Here is a 20,725-nt window from a genome sequence, read left to right on the forward strand (position 1 = left end):
ATTATGGGTCATGGGCAGAGACAAATGTACATGAACTTAGCAGCAGTGCAATTCAAAGACAGTGGGCCTGCCCAGCAAAACCTTGCCTGAAGTTCCCTTTCCCATCATAAAAGAAAATAATACCCCAGTTACCAAACTTATATCAAGGGTTTTAAAAAAAAAAAAAAACATTTGTATAGTGCTTTTCTCCTGTCGGACTCAAAGCGCTCAAGAGCTGCAGCCACTGGGACGCGCTCAGGAGGCCACCCTGCAATGTTAGGGAGTCTTGCCTTGAACTCCTTACTGAATAGGTACTTGACCTAGCCAGGATTCGAACCCTGGTCACCCATGTCAAAGGCTGAGCCCTTAAAGAGACTCTGAAGCGAGAATAAATCTCGCTTCAGAGCTCATAGTTAGCAGGGGCACGTGTGCCCCTGCTAAACCGCAGCTATCGCGCCGCTAAACGGGGGTCCCTGATCCCCCAAACCCCCCACTGCGACACTTGGTCGCAGACTTGGTCGCTCCTGGAGGCAGGGCTAACGGCTGCAGCCCTGACTCCAGTCGCGTCTATCAGCGGCGCATCGCCGCCTCTCCCCGCCCCTCTCAGTGAAGGAAGACTGAGAGGGGCGGGGGAGATGCAGAGATACGCGCTGACAGATGCGCGTGGGGCAGGGCTGCGGCGGTTAGCCCTGCCCCAACCAGGAAGGCTCCCTGGCTGTATAGAGGGGGATTTGGGGGCAAAGGGACCCCCGTTAAGCCGCGGGATAGCGGCGGTTTAGCAGGGGCACACATGCCCCTGCTATATATGAGGTCTGAAGCGAGATTTATTCTCGCTTCAGACTCTCTTTAACCAGTACACTATCCAGCCACTACACACTATCCAGCCACTACACACTATCCAGCCACTACTAGCTTGTGAGCTCCTCTGAGGACAGTCAGTGACATGACTATGTACTCTGTAAAGAGCTGCGGAAGATGTCAGAGCTATATAAACACATAATAATAGTATGGTATGACATTAGACTATGACTATGGTAGGATTAGATGGTAAGCTCCTCTGAGGACAGTCAGAGACATGACTATGCACTCTGTAACGTTCTGTAGAGGATGTCAGCCTTATCCTCTACAGAACGTTACTATAAGCTAGGACAATACAATAGCTATGGTAAGAATTATGAGACAGGGAGAAAATGCAGCAACCGTGAGGCCTCCAAATAATGCCAAATGCAGAAGAGGGTGGGCAGAGAAACAGAGGGATACGCGTGTACAGGTTTCCCCCTAAGCTCATTTAAAAATCTGAAAAATATCAGATCTCCAAATGACAGGGACTCCATCAGTGCACTGTTACCCTCCTTACCTTCCCCGCTGGAAGCTGTTCTGTTGTGTGTACCCTGCTGTCATCCCTCCTCTCCTCTCCATAGAAGTTATAGCAAACTGTTCTGATCCATACTGGTGACAACAAACCTAAAAAGGGCTGGTGCACAGCACAGCGGTTCTGGAGCATTTTTAAAAACGCTAGCGGTTTGAAAATCGCTTGGCTAATGTATTTCAATGGGCTGGTGCACACCAGAGCGGTTCATTTTTTTCCACAAACGCAAACTCGGGGGCTGCAGCATTTTTTTAGATTTCTGAGGCGTTTCTGCCTCAATGTTAAAGTATAGGAAAGTTTAAAACTGCTCTGAAAAACGCTAGATCAGAGCGGTTTTCCAGACGTTTTTGTTACAGAAGCTGTTCAGTAACAGCTTTACTGTAACAATATATGAAATCTGCTACACAAAAACGCTCCAAAAAACGCTAGGCATGTTTAGACAACGTCTCTAAAGATGCCTGGAATCGCTCTGAAATCTGCTTCAAAATCCTCTAGCGTTTTGCGGATCTGCTAGCGGTTTTTGGTGTGCACTGGCCCAAAAATGTTGATTTCTGTACACACTGCATGCATGCGTGAATAACAGCTGTCACAATGAAACAGAAATCGCTTATTTGAGAACAGATCAGCAGATGTAGAGTATTTGTACAAGCGATACATTGGGTGAATGGCGATTCCCCTTCGATGAATTACCGATCAGAGAACTCACTGGCATGTTTTACCTTTTGCTGATCTTCTGGATGTACCAGCAGAGGCGTATCTACTGGGGTGCAGGTATGGCATGCGTCATGGGCGCCTCTTACTGGAGGCGCTGCTCTATAGCATCTGTGGTGTATTCCATACAGATACTAGTTTTTATCTGGAAGACATTCTGCTGCCTTGTTACATCTTTTAGTGGAACAAGCTGCCTGTTATTTGGGGGATTTGCATAGGCTGGCCTATTGTGATACCCCATTCTTACAGGACATGCTTCAATTCAACTTGCACACAACCAATTAAACCAAGACTACCGGGTTTGCCTTGGGCGTAGTTTTCCCTAGATACGCCTCTGTGCATGGGTGCCTCTAGCCATTTTGTCACTCCAGGCGAGAAAACCTGTGGCGCCTCTCCCCCCCACGCCCCCCAAAAAAAAATAATCGTAATGCGGCAATGTTTCACCAGAAAATAATCGTAATGCGGCAATGTTTCACCAGAAAATAATCGTAATGCAGCAGTGTTTCAACAGAAATTACACTTATTGCGGCAGCGTTTCACCAGAAAAATACACGTAAAGGCTGCAGCGTTTCACCAGAAAATACACAATGTGGGCAGCGTTTCACCAGAAAATACACATAGGCAGGGATCCACTTTCATGAGGCACAAAGGGGGACATAAGGAGGCACAGGGGGACTGAATAAGGCACACAGGGCAACAAAAGCAGACACAATGGGGGACAGAATGAGACACAAAGGAGGACAGAAGGAGGCACAGGAGGACAGAAAGAAGGTACACAGAGGGGCAGCAGGCGGTACAGGGAGACAGAAGAAGGCATGAGGGCCAGAAGGAGGCACAAAAAAAAGGACATAAGGAGGCACAGGAGGACTGAAGGAGGCACACGGGGACAGAAGGAGGCACAAAGTGGGGCAGAAGGAGGCACAATGGGGGACAGATTGAGGCACAATGGGGGACAGATTGAGGCACAATGGGGGACAGATTGAGGCACAGGAGGAAATAAGGAGGCACAAAGGATGCAGAAGGAGGCACAATGGGGGGAGACAGAAAAAAGCACAAAGGGGGAAAAAGGAGGCACAGGGAGACAGTAGGAGGCACAAAGGGTAACAGAAAAAGGCAGAGGGGGATGAAGGAGGTACAGTGAGACAGAAGGAGGCACAAAGGGGCACAGAAGGATGCACAGGGGAAAGAGGAAGGTGCAGGGGCAGAGGTAGCACATGGGGACTGAAGAGGCACATGGAGACAGAATGAGGCACTTGAGGACTGAAGGAGGAACAGGTGGGCAGAGGTAGCACAGGGAGAAAAAGAAAGGCACAAGGGGACATAAGGAGGCACAGGAGGACAAAAGGAGGCAGAGGTGGCCCAGGGAGACTGAAGGAGGCACATGAAGACAGAGGCACAAAGGGAGACAGGAGGCATAAAGGGAGATAGAAGGACAAACAGGGGGTCAGACATGGCACAAGGGACTCAAGGAGGCACAAGGAGACAGCATGAGATACAAAAGGGACAGAAGTTGGGAAGAAAAGGGGGGAAAAGGACGTACAAGGCACAGAAAGACACAGTGGCAGCTGCCTGCAACTTACGCTAAGCAGATGCAGCAGAAACAAGTTATAGAACACCTGTGGGGGTGGAGCTTAGTCAGTGGGCATGGCTTCTGTCTGGGGGCGTGGCTTAATCCAGCAACATGCCGCCCCCAGGACCAATGGCACTCCGGGCAATGGCCTGTACTGCCTATGCCTAGAGGCTCCCCTGCCTCTGTGTACCAGGCCTAAAGATAGGCATACAGTGGCTTGCAAAAGTATTTGGCCCCCTTAAAGTTTTCCACATTTTGTCACATTACTGCCACAAACATGAATCAATTTTATTGGAATTCCACGTGAAAGATCAATACAAAGTGGTGTACACGTGAGAAGTGGAATGAAAATCATAATGTTTCTAAACATTTTTTACAAATGAATAACTGCAAAGTGGGGTGTGCGTAATTATTCAGCCCCCTTTGGTCTGAGTGCAGTCAGTTGCCCATAGACATTGCCTGATGAGTGCTAATGACTAAATAGAGCGCACCTGTGTGTAATCTAATGTCAGTACAAATACAGCTGCTCTGTGACGACCTCAAAGGTTGTCTAAGAGAATATTGGGAGCAACAGCACCATGAAGTCCAAAGAACACACAAGACAGGTCAGGGATCAAATTATTGAGAAATTTAAAGCAGGCTTAGGCTACAAAAAGATTTCCAAAGCCTTGAACATCCCACGGAGCACTGTTCAAACGATCATTCAGAAATGGAAGGAGTATGGCACAACTGTAAACCTACCAAGACAAGGCCGTCCACCTAAACTCACAGGCCAAACAAGGAGAGTGCTGATCAGAAATGCAGTCAAGAGGCCCACGGTGACTCTGGACGAGCTGCAGAGATCTACAGCTCAGGTGGGAGATTCTGTCCATAGGACAACTATTAGTCATGCACTGCACAAAATTGGCCTTTATGGAAGAGTGGCAAGAAGAAAGCCATTGTTAACAGAAAAGCATAAGAAGTCCCATATGCAGATTGCCACAAGCCATGTGGGGGACACAGCAAACATATGAAAGAAGGTGCTCTGGTCAGATGAGACCAAAACTGAACTTTTTGGCCAAAATGCAAAACGCTATGTGTGGTGGAAAACTAACACTGCACATCACTCTGAACACACCATCCCCACTGTCAAATATGGTGGTGGCAGAATTATGCTCTGGGGGTGCTTCTCTTCAGCAGGGACAGGGAAGCTGGTCAGAGTTGATGGGAAGATGGATGGAGCCAAATACAGAGCAATCTTAGAAGAAGACCTCTTGGAGTCTGCAAAAGACTTGAGACTGGGGTGGAGGTTCACCTTCCAGCAGGACAACGACCCTAAACATAAAGCCAGGGCAACAAGGGAATGGTTTAAAACAAAACATATCTATGTGTTAGAATGGCCCAGTCAAAGTCCAGATCTAAATCCAATCGAAAATCTGTGGCAAGATCTGAAAACTGCTGTTCACAAACGCTGTCCATCTAATCTGACTGAGCTGGAGCTGTTTTACAAAGAAGAATGGGCAAGGATTTCAGTCTCTAGATGTGCAAAGCTGGTAGAGACATACCCTAAAAGACTGGCAGCTGTAATTGCAGCAAAAGGTGGTTCTACAAAGTATTGACTCAGGGGGCCGAATAATTACGCACACCCCACTTTGCAGTTATTAATTTGTAAAAAATGTTTGGAAACATGTAGGATTTTCGTTCCACTTCTCACGTGTACACCACTTTGTATTGGTCTTTCACGTGGAATTCCAATTAAATTGATTCATGTTTGTGGCAGTAATGTGACAAAATGTGGAAAACTTCAAGAGGGCCGAATACTTTTTCAAGCCACTGTAGGTCAATGATGGCCCAGTTATACAAATAATTCCTTCTCCTCAGCCATAAAAGTAAACAATTAAAAGTAAATCCTAATAAATTTCCTAAGCATTTGCACTTCAATGCAAGGCATAGGAAAATTGGTAAGCGCTTGGAAAAGCTTACCGCTGATTGGAGGGAAGGGACGTGGGCGGGGACATAGAGGAGGCAGGGGAGCGGCAGAGAGTGGCAGTGCACATGTAAACAGCCTGCTGGCAGCACGCTGTGTGTCGCTAGCTTGGCGTTTTACTTTGGGGGGCAAAGCAGAGCGCAGGGGGGGGGGCCTGGGGGGGGGATATAATATAGCAACAGAGGCTGGGCATTATATGCAGAACCAGCCTCTGTGTGCTAATAGGATTTGCAAAACCCACCTCGGGTTCTCTATAAAGGGTACCTTTAATGGGAAGTAATAGGGAACTGAGATGGGAAAAAAAAAGTTTTAAAGTTTAACTTACCTGGGGCTTCTATTGGCCCCCTGCACACGTCCTGTGCCCGCGGCAGGACAAACCAATCCTCTGGTCCCCCGCCGCAAGCCAGTTCTGATCCAGGCAATTGGCCAGTCGATGGGGGGGGGGGGGGGGGGGGGGGGGAGTACTGCACCTGTGCACGTCCTTGCTCATGCTCCCAGGAGGGTGATGTCACTGTCCTGCACAGTACTCCATTTCTAGTACCTCACATATGCAGGATGGCGATGGTAGCATGAATGAGGATGTGCGCAGCCCTGGCCACTGACTGCAGAGGGGTTAGAGGCCCCATGCTAGTTAACCACTTGAGGACCGCAGTGTTAAACCCCTCTAAAGACCAGGCCATTTTCAATAAATTGACCACTGCAGCTTTAAGGCCTCGCTGAAGGGCCGCACATGTCAGCACACAAGTGATCCCCGCCCCCCTTTTCTCCCCACCAATATTGTATTATTTTCATAATAAAAGTGTATTTTCTTATTTATTTTACATGCCTCCCTCCCTCCCTCCCCCCGTCAGTCAATCACTGTGAACAGCTGTCATAGGCTTCAGACTGTGACAACGGATCACCCCCGAGCCTCTGGAGGGGACAGGTGAAAACGGTCTCCTAGCGGCGACCGCGATACAAAGCGGAGATGCACGCGCAACAGCGTGCGTGATCTCCTGCAAGACAGGCCGACCATACGCCAATCGGCGTTAGGCGGTCCTGGGGCTGCAGCCGCGTCCATGCTCATCGGCGGGACGTGGTCGGCAAGTAGTTAAACTATTTTTTCCTAAAAAAACAATACCTATGATGTAGATCACTTTCCACATCACACCACTAGCTATCAGACTGTGTCTCAATACAGATCTGATCTAATATCAGCTGCAGTGCTGCGGTACTGTCTTTGCAGCTCGATCCATTGCTTTAATAAAGTATAATGGCCATTACAGGGATTCTACACCCAATGTGACCTGTTGGTGGCAAATGCTGGATATGGAATAAAGTGCGCCCAGTGCAAAGCAGAAAGAAGGGCGCCGTCATTGGCTGCAATGATAAAATGATTAGCAGAATAGAGGGAAATGTGGGCGTACTAATGTGCCTGATAAAATGCGCCAATAGATGGAATTTTGGCCGCCTGGAAATTGCTACTACAAATAGTGGGCGCAAAGCAGTAGCGGCAATTTCAGGCCGCCCAAATTTCCATCTGCTGCCGCTAATCGCAGTTTTGCAGTTGTGAGAAGTTAAGGTTTAGACGCAACAGGGAGGTTTTTAGGTTTAGGCACCACCAGGTGATCCATGGCAGTTTGCCGCCCGGTCATTTTGGCACAGCATGACCAGAATGACGGCTCAAACTGCTGTCTGTGAAATTTCAGGCGACGTTAATTGCTATTCCCCTGTCGAGTCGTAGCAACTCGGAGGAAGAAGTAAATTGGGGGTCCGGCAATCGCTGGAAGGGGCTGAACCGAGAGGATGAATAGGTTTGATACCATCATGCAGGCGTTCAATCATGTTTAGTACCCTACAGACAGTCTCTAAGGTTCATCAACTTGCACAGAGAGGGAAAGGCTTGCCGCCCTACAACCACTAAAGGTGCACATGCTATACTAAACTTGGCTGAGGTGGCCTTTTGTGGTCACCTTGGATAAACAACAGTGCCCCCCCCAGGGTAACGTTACCCTCCTTACCCCTTCCGTCGGAAGCCATTTTGTTGTGTGCTATCCCATCATCCCTTCTCCCGATAGAAGCTATAGCAAGCTGCTGTCTGAGGGATCGAGTCCTGATCCATGCAAGGCAGGCGACAACCAACCTGATAAACGCTGATTGCTCATTCCCTTCCGATGAATTACCGATCAGGGTATTGACGGCGAGGCAGGGCTTCTTGGCGCATGCTGCGTAGTGTCTGAATTGGGCGCTGCTACAGTCCCAATGCTATAGTGCACGGCCCACGCAGCAGTTATTTGGGGTTCTAGCGATTGCCGGACCCCGAATTACATCTCCTGAGTTGCTACGACTTGGAGGGGGAATAGTAATTAACACCGTGTGGAATTTCACCAGCAGCAGAGTGCGCCATCATTCGTCTCACCCTGTGCCAAACTGCCATGGATCAATTGACTGGCATGATCTCCTGTTTGCAGATCTACTGGGTGTACCCAAGGCCACTATCACTAGCCATCCCCCTTTCAGAAGAGGTAGCTAGATGACCCCTTCCCTATAAGGAGCCTGATGAACCCCCTCCAGTATAGGTAGCAATATGACCCCTCCTCCCTTCCCTCTAATACAGGTAGCCTGATAACCCTTCCCCTATTTCTTCTAGTATACTGTGAGGGGTTCACACTTCTCACACACCTTTGACAGGCCTATTATTCTCCAGACCTGGAAGCTGGTGCCAGACTCCTGCAGGTACACCACTCCTGCTGCCTCTTCACTGAAAACAAAAAACGGAGACGGCACACACGTTGCTTCAGAGGTAATCTGTATTTAAAGGGAAGGTTCAAGCAAAAAAAAAAAATGAGATTCACTTACCTGGGGCTTCTGCCAGCCCCATGCAGCCATCCTGTGCCCTCGTAGTCACTCACTGCTGCTCCAGTCCCCCGCTGGCAGCTTTCTGACCTCGGAGGTCAGGGCCAAATTGCGTACATTTTTACACATTCCCGCAAGTGCAGGAACATTAACACATACATTTTTACGCGTTAGTGGTGAAACGCGTAAATTTTTGTTCCTGCACTAGCTGGAATGCGTAAAAATGTATGCAATGTGGCCCTGACCTCCGAGGTCAGAAAGCTGCCAGCGGGGGACTGGAGCAGCAGTGAGTGACTACAAGGGCACAGGATGGCTACATGGGGCTGGTAGAAGCCCCAGGTAAGTGAATCTCATTTTTTTTTTTTGCTTGAACCTTCCCTTTAAGTCATACAGTTTACAGAACATGCAGAGCACACGACATGTTTCGGGCAACACCCTTCCTCAGGTGTGGGGAATACAATACAGGTAGCCTGATAACCCCTCCCCACCCCCCTTTCTTCTAGTATAGGTAGCCTGATGACCCTGTTCCCCCTCCAGTATATGAAACCAGATGACTCCCTTATTTACTTGCAAATGCTGCACCAGTTTAGCCTACTGCCCACCCGCCCTTGCTCCTGTGGTGCCCTAGGCCATAGCCTTGGCCTAAATCCGGCCCTGGGTGTACCAGGCCTCAAGATAGTGCCTGGTTCATCCTATAGACTTATACAATATTTTCAATAGATTAGACATTCTGTTCAATAAAAAAATTCTAACAAATATTTATGAAAATGAAGACTTTCTTGATCCATGTTCGATCATTCTTACCGATTGAACATTGACCAGGAAAGGTTGTTCCTTGTCTAATCGAGTGGGTGGGAGGGTGAACGGACCACAGACAGCAGTGGTGGGAAATCATATAGTTTTCCACTGGATAGAGCTGTTAACCTCCCTGGCGTTCTGGACGAGCTAGGCCCGCTCAGGCCCCGCTGGGCTGATTTGAATATTTATTTTTTTTAAAACACGCAGCAAGCACTTTGCTTGCTGCGTGTTGTGCCTGTTCGCCGCCGCGATACAGCCTCCCCCCCCCCAGACCCCGTGCGCTGCCTGGCCAATCAGTGCCAGGCAGCGCTGAGGGGTGGATCTGGACTCCCTGTGACGTCATGACGTCACGGCGGTCGTCACCATGGCGACGGGGGAAGCCCTCCTGGAAATCCCGTTCAGAACGGGATTTCCGGATGGGTGATTGCGCCGGCAGGGATCGGAGGGACGCCGCAGGGAGGGGGGAATAAATAAAAAATAAAAATTGCAAAAAACGTTCCTGCGGCCGCAGGGCCGCGGGAATCAGAACGCCAGGCAGGTTATTACAGTACTGCAGCAATGCAGATGACATTACATCAGATCTGTGTTGAGACATGGGCCCATATTCTCCTAGCTCAGTGGTTCCCAACCGATGTGCCGCGACACATATACACAACAGCATAATGCCCTTTATTAAAGCAGACCTGAACTCAGAACGTGCTTTCTGCTCTAAAAGATACACAACAGCATAATAACGGTTATTAATTAAAGCGGACCTGAACTCGGAATATGCTTTCTGCTCTAAAAAATATACAACAGCATAATAACCTTTGGCATATTGCCCCTGCAGCAACCTTACTGTACCAGCTGCAGCAGCATATTATCCCTGCAGCCCCCTGCTTATTGTGCAGCAGCCAGGGCCGGATTTCTGGCAAGGCCACATAGGCCATGGCCTAGGGCACCAGAAGTTTAGGGGCGGCTCAGTGAGTGGCAGTAATGCTGTTCTATGCAGCCATCCCTATCTACAAGGACAGCTTTAACCTTTGAACTCTCTGTCCTGTACTTGTGCTGTCCCTGCAAGATATGTAAGCTCTATCCTGCAGGTACACATCAGCCTAACTCTCATAGTGACACATTGGGTCCATCGTCAACGAGATGGCAAGCATACCATAAAAGTTCAAAACATAACATATAATCTATACGCATATTACTAAAATAGCTATTGTCTGTGACAGCAATGATGGAGAGTAAGAATAATTCTCATTGGGACACACAGAGATAACAACCATACAGACGATATAGTTGGCCTTGGGCGGTAAAAAGTACAAATCCGGCCCTGGCAGCAGCAGCATTGTGTCCCTCCTCCCCCATTGTGCAGCAGCAGCATTGTGTCCCTCCTCCCCCATTGTGCTGGCAGCAGCATATTGTCTCGGAGCCCCCCACTGTGCCAGCAGCATAAGCATATTGTTGCTACAGCCCCCCAATATGCCAGCAGCATCAGCATATTGAACCTGTAGCTCCGCCCCCCCCCCCCCCCCCCAATTCCCATTGTGCCAGCAGTATTCACATTGTCTCTGCAGTCCTGCAAAGCTCTAGGCCTCATTTTCCAGTGATTTCACGATTATTATGCTTATTCTCCTATCATACGTGATGTGTCGCGGATATCTTAAGGTTTGGCGTGATGTGTCAAGACCTGGAAAGGGTTGGGAACCACTGTCCTAGGTGATATTTTCACAACTTATCATAAGTTGCCCTTTAAACCACTAACAAGCTAGAAAATACTCAGAATAAATTTGATAGTACTTTTTCACCAACTTTTGGGTACTTTTACATATAATATGCTGAAATGTTCATTTAAAGAGAAGATGAAAATTATCTCCTAGGAGATAACTTAGGTGAAAAAGTTAATTGCATACAGGCCCTGGTCTGATATCTAGTGGTGTGATGTGGCAATGTGGTGAATGATCGGCGCTAGTCTACTTTAGGGAACCCAGCAGGAATCCTAATAGGGAATTCAGCTAACGTGTTTGGGTGGACGACACTTTCTCCAACTGATAGGTTTACAATAGGTTGTAGTAAACTACGCCCAACTATTTGGCCAATCCCAATGCTTTGTGCTGTAGAGAGTGCTGTGATTGGAGAACTTTTACTTACAAGGATTTCTGCTGGCGCCCCTAAAGTAAACTAGTGCCTAAAGATCTATAGTTTTGATTGTTTGCTCCTTATAAAAGAGTATGATGGCCATTGCAGGGATTCTACATCAAATGTGACCTGTTGGTAGAATTAGCAGGTCCCAGTGTTCCCGAAGTGTACGCTCAAATGGTAAATGTGGAACACAAGTACAAGAATTGGAGATTTATTGGTAAACTATAGAAATGTACACACCTATTCCTTAAACATAATTTTTTTAAAGAAAGAAATTAAAGTTGCCTACACATATTCAGCTAATGTTTCCCCTTTCAAAATCATGGACCAGTCCATGAGCACTGTACAGAGAAGCTGCTTGGCTATAGCTGTGCAGTGTGTACAGTTCAAGAGAGAGGGGAAACACAAGGTGGCACACAAGTGAATGGGTGAGTGGAGTGATAGGGTAAGAAGCAAAATAATACACTAGTTATTTAGCAAAAATGAGTTTGGGGTGAACAGTAAGGACAATAGATTCTCCACCAAGATTGCGCCGAATGACCGCTTCAGCTGTAAACTGTCTAGCTTGAGTCAGTATGTTCATGTTAAGCTAAACATCTATGTTCAGTTGCTAGTTGCTTCAGTTGGTACACACCATGCAATTTCCCATCAGATCAATGGGTCGAACCAATAATTTCCAACATGTCCGATCTTCTCCTGATCGATAAAGTGCCCGATTTTCAGATCACGACTGAACAAAATAGATTCCATTATCGATCTGGCGCAGATCAGACATATCAGAAATTCTCCGTCCAATCCAACAATCTGACGGGAAATTGCATGGTGTGTACTATGGTGTGTACATTAGCAACATGACCTGTACATAGCATCCAAAATGAGGGACACATGAAAGTAGAGTGACCAGACGTCCCGGATTGCCCGGGACGCGTCCCGGATTCGGGGTCCGCTGTCCCAGGCTGCATGAGGTCCCGGGAAACGTCCCGCTTTCAGCAGCGGGACGTACCGGGCCTCGGGACTCTGGCCACTCTATCATCATGAACTGGCAGCGGCGTCTATAGACGCCGTGCCAGTTCATTGCCCGCAGCCCCGCTCCAGCCTCCTTCTTCCGGTGTCTGTTCCGACACCGGCAGGCGAGCAGGGCTACGGCAAAATGGCTGCCGAAGTCCTGTACTGGAGACTATTTGTGTCTCCAGTACAGGGCTTCGGGCGCCATCTTGCCGTAGCCCTGTCAGCGCGGGAGACGAGCAGGAGGAAGGTGGTCCCGGGAGCAGCGCGCCAGAGGCCAGAGACTTCTGCCAGGTGAGTATATGCTTTCTTTTCCAGGTGAAATGTTTGCCCGCATTGCGTTTCTTTTCTGGTGAAATGTTTGCCCGCATTGCGTTTCTTTTCTGGTGAAATGTTTGCCCGCATTGCGTTTCTTTTCTGGTGAAATGTTTGCCCGCATTGCGTTTCTTTTCTGGTGAAATGTTTGCCCGCATTGCGCTTCTTTTCTGGTGAAATGTTTGCCCGCATTGCGTTTCTTTTCTGGTGAAATGTTTGCCCGCATTGCGTTTCTTTTCTGGTGAAATGTTTGCCCGCATTGCGTTTCTTTTCAGGAGAAATGTTTGCCCGCATTGCGTTTACTTTCTAGTGAAATGTTTGCCCGCATTGCGTTTCTTTTCTGGTGAAATGTTTGCCCGCATTGCGTTTACTTTCTAGTGAAATGTTTGCCCGCATTGCGTTTCTTTTCTGGGGAAATGTTTGTCCGCATTGCGTTTACTTTCTAGTGAAATGTTTGCCTGCATTGCGTTTCTTTTCTGGGGAAATGTTTGTCCGCATTGCGTTTCTTTTCTGGTGAAATGTTTGCCCGCATTGCGCTTCTTTTCTGGTGAAATGTTTGCCCGCATTGCGTTTCTTTTCAGGAGAAATGTTTGCCCGCATTGCGTTTACTTTCTAGTGAAATGTTTGCCCGCATTGCGTTTCTTTTCTGGTGAAATGTTTGCCCGCATTGCGTTTACTTTCTAGTGAAATGTTTGCTAGCATTGCGTTTATTTTCTGGTGAAATGTTTGCCCGCATTGCGTTTCTTTTCTGGAGAAATGTTTGCCCGCATTGCGTTTACTTTCTAGTGAAATGTTTGCCCGCATTGCGTTTCTTTTCTGGTGAAATGTTTGCCCGCATTGCGTTTACTTTCTAGTGAAATGTTTGCCCGCATTGCGTTTCTTTTCTGGTGAAATGTTTGCCCGCATTGCGTTTACTTTCTAGTGAAATGTTTGCTAGCATTGCGTTTATTTTCTGGTGAAATGTTTGCCCGCATTGCGTTTCTTTTCTGGGGAAATGTTTGTCCGCATTGCGTTTTTCTGGTGAAATGTTTGCCCGCATTGCGTTTACTTTCTAGTGAAATGTTTGCCTGCATTGCGTTTCTTTTCTGGTGAAATGTTTGCCCGCATTGCGTTTCTTTTCTGGGGAAATGTTTGTCCGCATTGCGTTTCTTTTCTGGTGAAATGTTTGCCCGTATTGCTTTTACTTTCTAGTGAAATGTTTGCCCGTATTGCGTTTATTTTCTGGGGAAATGTTTGCCCGCATTGCGTTTACTTTCTAGTGAAATGTTTTCCCGCATTGCGTTTCTTTTCTGGAGAAATGTTTGCCCGCATTGCGTTTACTTTCTAGTGAAATGTTTGCCCGCATTGCGTTTCTTTTCTGGTGAAATGTTTGCCCGCATTGCGTTTCTTTTCTGGTGAAATGTTTGCCCGCATTGCGTTTCTTTTCTGGGGAAATGTTTGTCCGCATTGCGGTTCTTTTCTGGTGAAATGTTTGCCCGCATTGCGTTTACTTTCTAGTGAAATGTTTGCCCGCATTGCGTTTATTTTCTGGTGAAATGTTTGCCCGCATTGCGTTTCTTTTCTGGGGAAATGTTTGCCCGCATTGCGTTTCTTTTCTGGGGAAATGTTTGCCCGCATTGCGTTTCTTTTCTGGGGAAATGTTTGCCCGCATTGCGTTTCTTTTCTGGGGAAATGTTTGCCCGCATTGCGTTTCTTTTCTGGTGAAAGGTTTGCCCGCATTGCGTTAATTTTCTGGTGAAATTTTCTGGTGAAATGAAATGACGTAGACCTCCAGTTGAAGCCGGAAGTCCGGCGAAACCGGTCGAGGACGCATGTGCTGCGTCCCGACCTCCATTACCCTCCTGCATGTGGACTCAATTGAGCCCTTGGATTTCACCTGGCTACTAGCACACCAGCCTGTAGACGCATGTGCTGCGTCCCGACTACCATCAGTTCCCGACATGCGGATTTGGTACAGCTCTTGGATTCCACAACAGCCGGGCATGCTAGCCTGATTATAGAGGGGAGTCCATCATTGCCATCACGGTACAGCTAATCATTGGAACACGTAAGCCAGCCTCTTTTGGATATACCTTGCCACAATATACCGGCTCATATATACACCTGTCAACTCTCTGCCCGCATGCAAGCAGTATGTACAGGTTGTTTCATATGAACTTCACTTATTAGCAAGCATTTTTCATCTTCAAGGCTGAACTGTTGCCTGTACCTGATAGATGCCGGCTTGGAACTCTTGCTTTGCTTGTCTTGCTTTGCATGAAACTGTGCTTCTATATGCTTGCTGCCGCTGGTGAATCAGACTGCTGCTATATGGATCCATTCACACAGATGCGTGATCATTGGACCCGCTGTGGCTGTACTATCTAGTGGCACTGATGCAAACTTATGTGACCTGCCTGAGGATTGCTGATGATCTTTTTTCCTTGAGTACTTGAGTCTCATATATGCAGGAAAGAATTTTTTCAACTCAGATTGGTGACAATAATTGTTGTACAGCTGGAACATCTTTCCATAAAGGCCTTGTAGGTCCTATCGCTCACCTTCCTTGGTAGTTAGCCTTCAATAGTGGGGTTGTCGAGGGGGTCGAGAGTCCAGGTTGGGGAGGTTATGGGGGGTGCGGGGTGGGCACATTTTTAATGACGTTTTAATGTTAACTATATTTGGATCAATAAAGTGTTCTTCTGTGATAATAGCAATTGATTAGCTGTGATTTGTGCTCAACCGGGTCATACCCACTGTTTTTCTTATCTCACCATTTTTTTGATACATATCATACACAATATTTCATACCTCCCAACATTTTGGAATCAGAAACCGGGACACTTAGGCCACACCCAGGGCCGGCCCGCCCATGAGGCGGGGTGAAACGTTTGCCTCAGGCGGCACTTCTGGGGGGGCGGCACCCGCCCGTCCGTGGGTGGGGAGGGCCGCCCGAACTGGAGGGGATAGCGGGCAGGAAGGGGGTATTGGGCCTAGCGGCGGGGAGGGGGGTCGGACCCCCCCCTCCCTCGCCTGGGTCCCCCGTCCTCCGCTCCCCTCCAGCTTGTTAGGTCGCTGGCTGGCTGCAGCTATAAGAGGCAACGGGCGGGAATCACTCACCTTCCTTGTTCCAGCGTGCGCTCCACTGACGTCACTTCCTGCGGCGTAGCAGAAAGTGACGTCAGTGGAGCGCAGGCTGGCCTGGAACGAGGAAGAGGTGAGTAATCCCTGCCCGTTGCCGCTTATAGCTGCAGCCAGCCAGCGACCTAACAAGCTGGAGGGGAGCGGAGGACGGGGGACCCAGGCGAGGGAGGGGGGGGTCCGACCCCCCTCCCCGCCGCTAGGCCCAATACCCCCTTCCTGCCCGCTATTCCCTCCAGCTCGGGCGGCCCCCGCACACCCACGGGGGGGGGGGGGTTAGGCGGCGGCGGCTTCTTTAAAATTTGCCTCAGGCGGCAAATGGTCTAGGGCCGGGCCTGGCCACACCCCTAGTGCAGCATACCATATAGATTTTTTACAGTTTATTTTTTTATCAATAATCCTTCATGTAGTAAATAAATATACCCTGCCTGTGGGTGGGGAGGAGCGTACCACTGGAGAGGAGGCGAAAAAAAAGAATTAAGGCGCCGGCTGCCAATAGGAGATGAGGGATCTCTGAATGTGCCCCCTGCGTCCCCCCCTGCTTGCAGAGTAAAGTGTGCAGCGGAGCGGGCTGCCATCTTACCATTAATTCTCGCGTACCGGCAGCCGACTCTTCTCTGCTTCCTGTGCCGTCACAGGAAGCAGAGTGAAGTCCGCTGCCGGTACGCGAGAATTAATGGTAAGATGGCAGCCCGCTCCGTTGCGCACTTTACTCTGGTGGACACAGGGGGGCACATTCAGAGGGAGGGAGGAATGTATGTGATGCCAGGCATCCGGCTGGGACACAAGGGGGTGGCGCGGGATAGCCGCCCCCCCCCCAAATCGGGACAGTGGATTCGGGATACTTGGGGTGCTTGGTTATTTTGCTATCATTCATATATGATAATGATCTAGATAGAACCTACTTGTAGGTCCCTCCCCTTAAGTCATACCTCCCAACTTTTTGAGATCATGAAGAGGGACACTTAAGCCACAACCCTGCCACACCTAATAACACCCATGACACACATCTAGTCACACTGTAGTGATGGGAATTCCGGCTCTTCTCGGAGAATCGGCTCTTCTGAATCGGCTCTTACGGCTCTCAATCGGCTCTTCATTAAATATCACTGGACACCACTCAGAATCGGAATAAAAGCCCCGCCCCCGTCTCCATGACCACTCCAGACTGCTTCGCTGACTGCCCCAATCCCTCCTGCTACTGCTCTGCTCTGCCCCATACACTCCTACAAGCTGCAACTACAGGACTACATCTCCCAGCATGCCTCAGCGCCCTTTATTACACAGCAAATCAGAGCTGTGTGGGGCGGCTGAGGCATCGGCTCTTTAAAAACTGAGAGCCGGCTCTTGTCGTTCACAGCAAAGAGCCGGCTCTTAGAGCCGGCTCGTTCGCGAACGACCCATCACTAAGTCACAGCATACTGTAAAGATTTAGAGATGGGAAGTTCGGATCTTTTCAATGATCCGGATGATTCGAATCGGATCATTGAAGAGATCCGGATCTTTGATCCGAATCTCGGATCATTTTACTACCGGAAGCATTCGGGGGTGAAATGAACAGCAGGACAGGTCTGTGGACAGGAGAAGGGGAGGGGGTGGACACACAGAGAAGGGGAGAAGATGGACAGAGGGCAGGGAGTGGACAGAGAAGGGAGGAGGGACGAGCAGAGAGCAGAAATGTTTGCACGTAATACCCACATGCTGAAGTCATACGCTTTACATATATTTCACCTATATGTTCATCTGTACACTTTGAAAGAAAAGGTCTCACAGTGAAAGAAAGCATTCCCAGTCCCAGAAGATAAGTGCAGCTGTTTAGTGCCGAGTGCAGGAGGATTATATTGCCTTTCAATCACACTGTCTGCAAAGTTACTGAGCTGTGCTGAGCCAAAAGCTTCCAATGTGTTCACTGTGCAGCACTACGGAACAGACAGCCTATAATGGGCAGCACGTAATAGCCAGTATGTGTGCTCTACACATATCTGGCAGTGGCACCCATGTCCCCTCTCTCCCATCTACCTGTCCCTGTGCAAGGCTGCCTCCCATACAACAGAGCGATCCATCTCTGCTCTGCTTCCAGGACCCCGCTGCCCGCTGAGAGGGGGCGTGTCGCTCCTGGCCCCGCCCCTTTTGCGATTCGAATCACTCATTTTGATGATTCGGATGATCGACTCATAAAATAGATTCGGATCAAAGATCCGAATCGTTCATGATCCGGACAACACTATAAAGATTTCACCAGAAAAATTATGTTGTTTTATAATTCAAACCACACTGGCCCTGTCTATCCTGGTTAATTTTCTTTATATCAACATGTGAATGTATCAATTTAAAGGATGGGAATAAAGTTTAGAGTCAATTAAACACATTTTTCAGTGGAAAAATACATATATTTACACAGATCTGTACATCAGTCCAGAAAGAGGAACAATAGAGGAAGAAATAAGGACAGGGTTTCCAAAGAGGGACAGTTGGGAGCTATGCCTACAGGTTACTTTACTGTAGTTTAATTACAGACAAGAAAGATACACAGAAAGTCAAGACTTCAGCCCTGACCCCGGACACCAGGATTTAGTGGAGCAACAATACAAGGCAGCAGGAGGCGACGGGAGGAAAGTGATCAGGGAATGCACATATCACGGTGTAGGGGACGGGACCTATGAGCCAAGCGATACACAATAAACAAGAGGTTACCTAATGCTCCATGTGCCTTCTCCGTGCGTTCCACGTTTCAGCCAGTGGGCGGGCCATGCGTTCCACACTGCGGAAAATAGGTGCGACAGGGCGGTGTCTATGCGACTTGTGTCTAGTCCAGGGGGCGTGTTTACCGTGTCTCAGGGCTGACTTACCAATCAGGCTGCAATCTGCGCCGATGATTTGACGGGAACGCCTATTGTATGCGACCTTCCGCTGTGTCACGTGCTGGCATTCGGGTATAGGTCGGGCTGGCAGCACGCATTCCTCGGAGCCTGGTGTGCGGGCGATGCGTTGCAGGGTAGCTTTACAGCCAGACCCTGAGACAGGTAGTGCAAATAATGGAGCAGGGGTTCAGCCTCAGAGCGAGTAAGTAGAGCCCTTTATGGGGCAGCTGCTCCATATTCTATCGGCTTTTCTGGGCATCCAAATTCCCAGACGCCCTTTTTTGATGTGCGCCTCGGACACACAGGAAGTTTGGGTCCCGCCATAGGAGCCCATTGCAATATAATTAATGAAGGCAATCACTTGCATCTGTAAAGGTCCTTGTTTGTTTTTTCTCCTGAGCCTTGGACCCTTGGTGGGGATGGTTAAAGGGGGTGCAATGGATGGTGGCCAGAGTTCCGGGGCCGGGACGCCCTGCGGCTAAAAGCAGGACGTTTCCCGGGACCTCATGCAGCCTGGGAGAGGGGACCCTGAATCCGGGACCTGTCCCGGGTAAAGCGGGACGTATGGTCACCGTAGTTAAATAAACAAAACCAACACTTACCTGGGGCTTCTATCGCCCTCCCCCTGCAACTGTCATGTCCTACTATGCTCCTCCATTCCCCACTGCTGGTCCTGGTATAATATTCGTCTAACAATGAATAAAGCTCGCTTCTCTGCGTGCCATCGGCAGCTTATGGCGCAGTATGAAGTTTTCTTGTACTGCGCAGTACGCTCCCGGTGACAGCCGCAGTCTAATTAGACGCCTGATGAGACAGGTGGCGGGAAATGGAGGATCGTAGGAGGGGGGCGTGGGACATGACAGCTGCAGGGGCCTGAAAGGAGCCCCAGGTAAGTGTTGGTTTTTGTTTACTTAACCCCTCCACAGAACCCCTTTAAAGAAAACCTGAGATAGTACACTCTGCCTGATTTATACTTACCTTGGGCTTCCTCCAACCCCATGTGGACCGTGAGCTCCCTCGCTGTCCAAAATGGCCACTCTGTTGTCCGCTGTAGAAAGCTCCAACAGTTTGGCCAATTGGGGCTCTTCTGCACCTGCGCAGAACGCTCCTGGCCACAGGGACTGCGTGCGTAGCCGGGCCGCTCATGTGCAGAATAGCCCCAACCGGCCGTTGCTGTGCAAACTTTTAGAGCTTTTTACGAAAAACAGCAGCTGGGGAGGACAGCGAGGGAGCCCATGGTCCACACGAGGCTGGAGGAAGCCCCAGGTAATTATAAAGCGGGCAAAGTATACCATCTCAGGTACACTTTAAGGTTAGCCATGGGGGATGGAGGTGGATGTTAGGCATTGATAGTGGGAGTGTTCAGTGTGAGAATAGGGTTATGTTAACTGTTTTAAAATATTTGTATTGCTGATATTTTACTATTGATTTTTCCACTGTAACAGTAGAATATCTGTAAATTTACACTTATATTCTACTATTGGGTTTTCTGGGCGCCCTTTTTTGATATGTGCTAGCTGCTTTATTTTTGCTCCAATGTTCCTCTCACTGGTTGTGATCAATTTTACCTTTCCCGGTTCCCTAGCTCACCACTATTATTATTATTATTATTATTTAGTATTTATATACAGTGTTCTCCCCAGGCTCTTTTAGCCGGGTGCTCCACCCGGCTAATTTTTCATGCCACCCGGCTACTATTTCATGCCACCCGGCTGGAAAAAAATTCTGGGGAGAACACTGTATATAGCGCCGACATCTTCCGCAGTGCTGTACAGAGTATATAAAGTCTTGTCACTAATTGTACCCGGAGGAGCTCACAATCTAGTCCCTACTATAGTCCTATTGTGTATGTATTGTAGTCAGGAGACAGTACCACCTGTCCATCTTCCCTCCTCTTATGTTCCTTTCTTTGGCCAGATGTGCAGATCTGTATAGATAAGGGTAAATACATTTATGTACAACCTGTAAGATATCACCTTGCCAATCTGCAAATGTTAATACAAAATTATAACTGGTTATAGCCAGGATATAGCAGCACCTTTTAGCTAGCCTACAGGACTCCATTATTATTA

At 48.6% G+C, this 20,725-nt stretch overlaps 1 protein-coding gene across 1 annotated transcript in view; it reads right to left on the reverse strand.

Annotated features, from left to right (window-relative positions):
* Positions 1 to 18,570, reverse strand: part of POLG2 (DNA polymerase gamma 2, accessory subunit) — a 49,454-nt gene extending 30,884 nt beyond the window's left edge. Inside the window, exon 1 of the mRNA XM_068264445.1 lies at positions 18,487 to 18,570. The gene's annotated coding sequence lies outside the window, so the exon portion shown is untranslated. The remainder of the gene's footprint in view (positions 1 to 18,486) is intronic.
* Between the last annotated feature and the right edge of the window lie 2,155 nt (positions 18,571 to 20,725).

Source organism: Hyperolius riggenbachi, chromosome 12 (assembly GCF_040937935.1).
Source record: "Hyperolius riggenbachi isolate aHypRig1 chromosome 12, aHypRig1.pri, whole genome shotgun sequence".
In the NCBI taxonomy this organism is placed as follows: Eukaryota; Metazoa; Chordata; class Amphibia; order Anura; family Hyperoliidae; genus Hyperolius; species Hyperolius riggenbachi.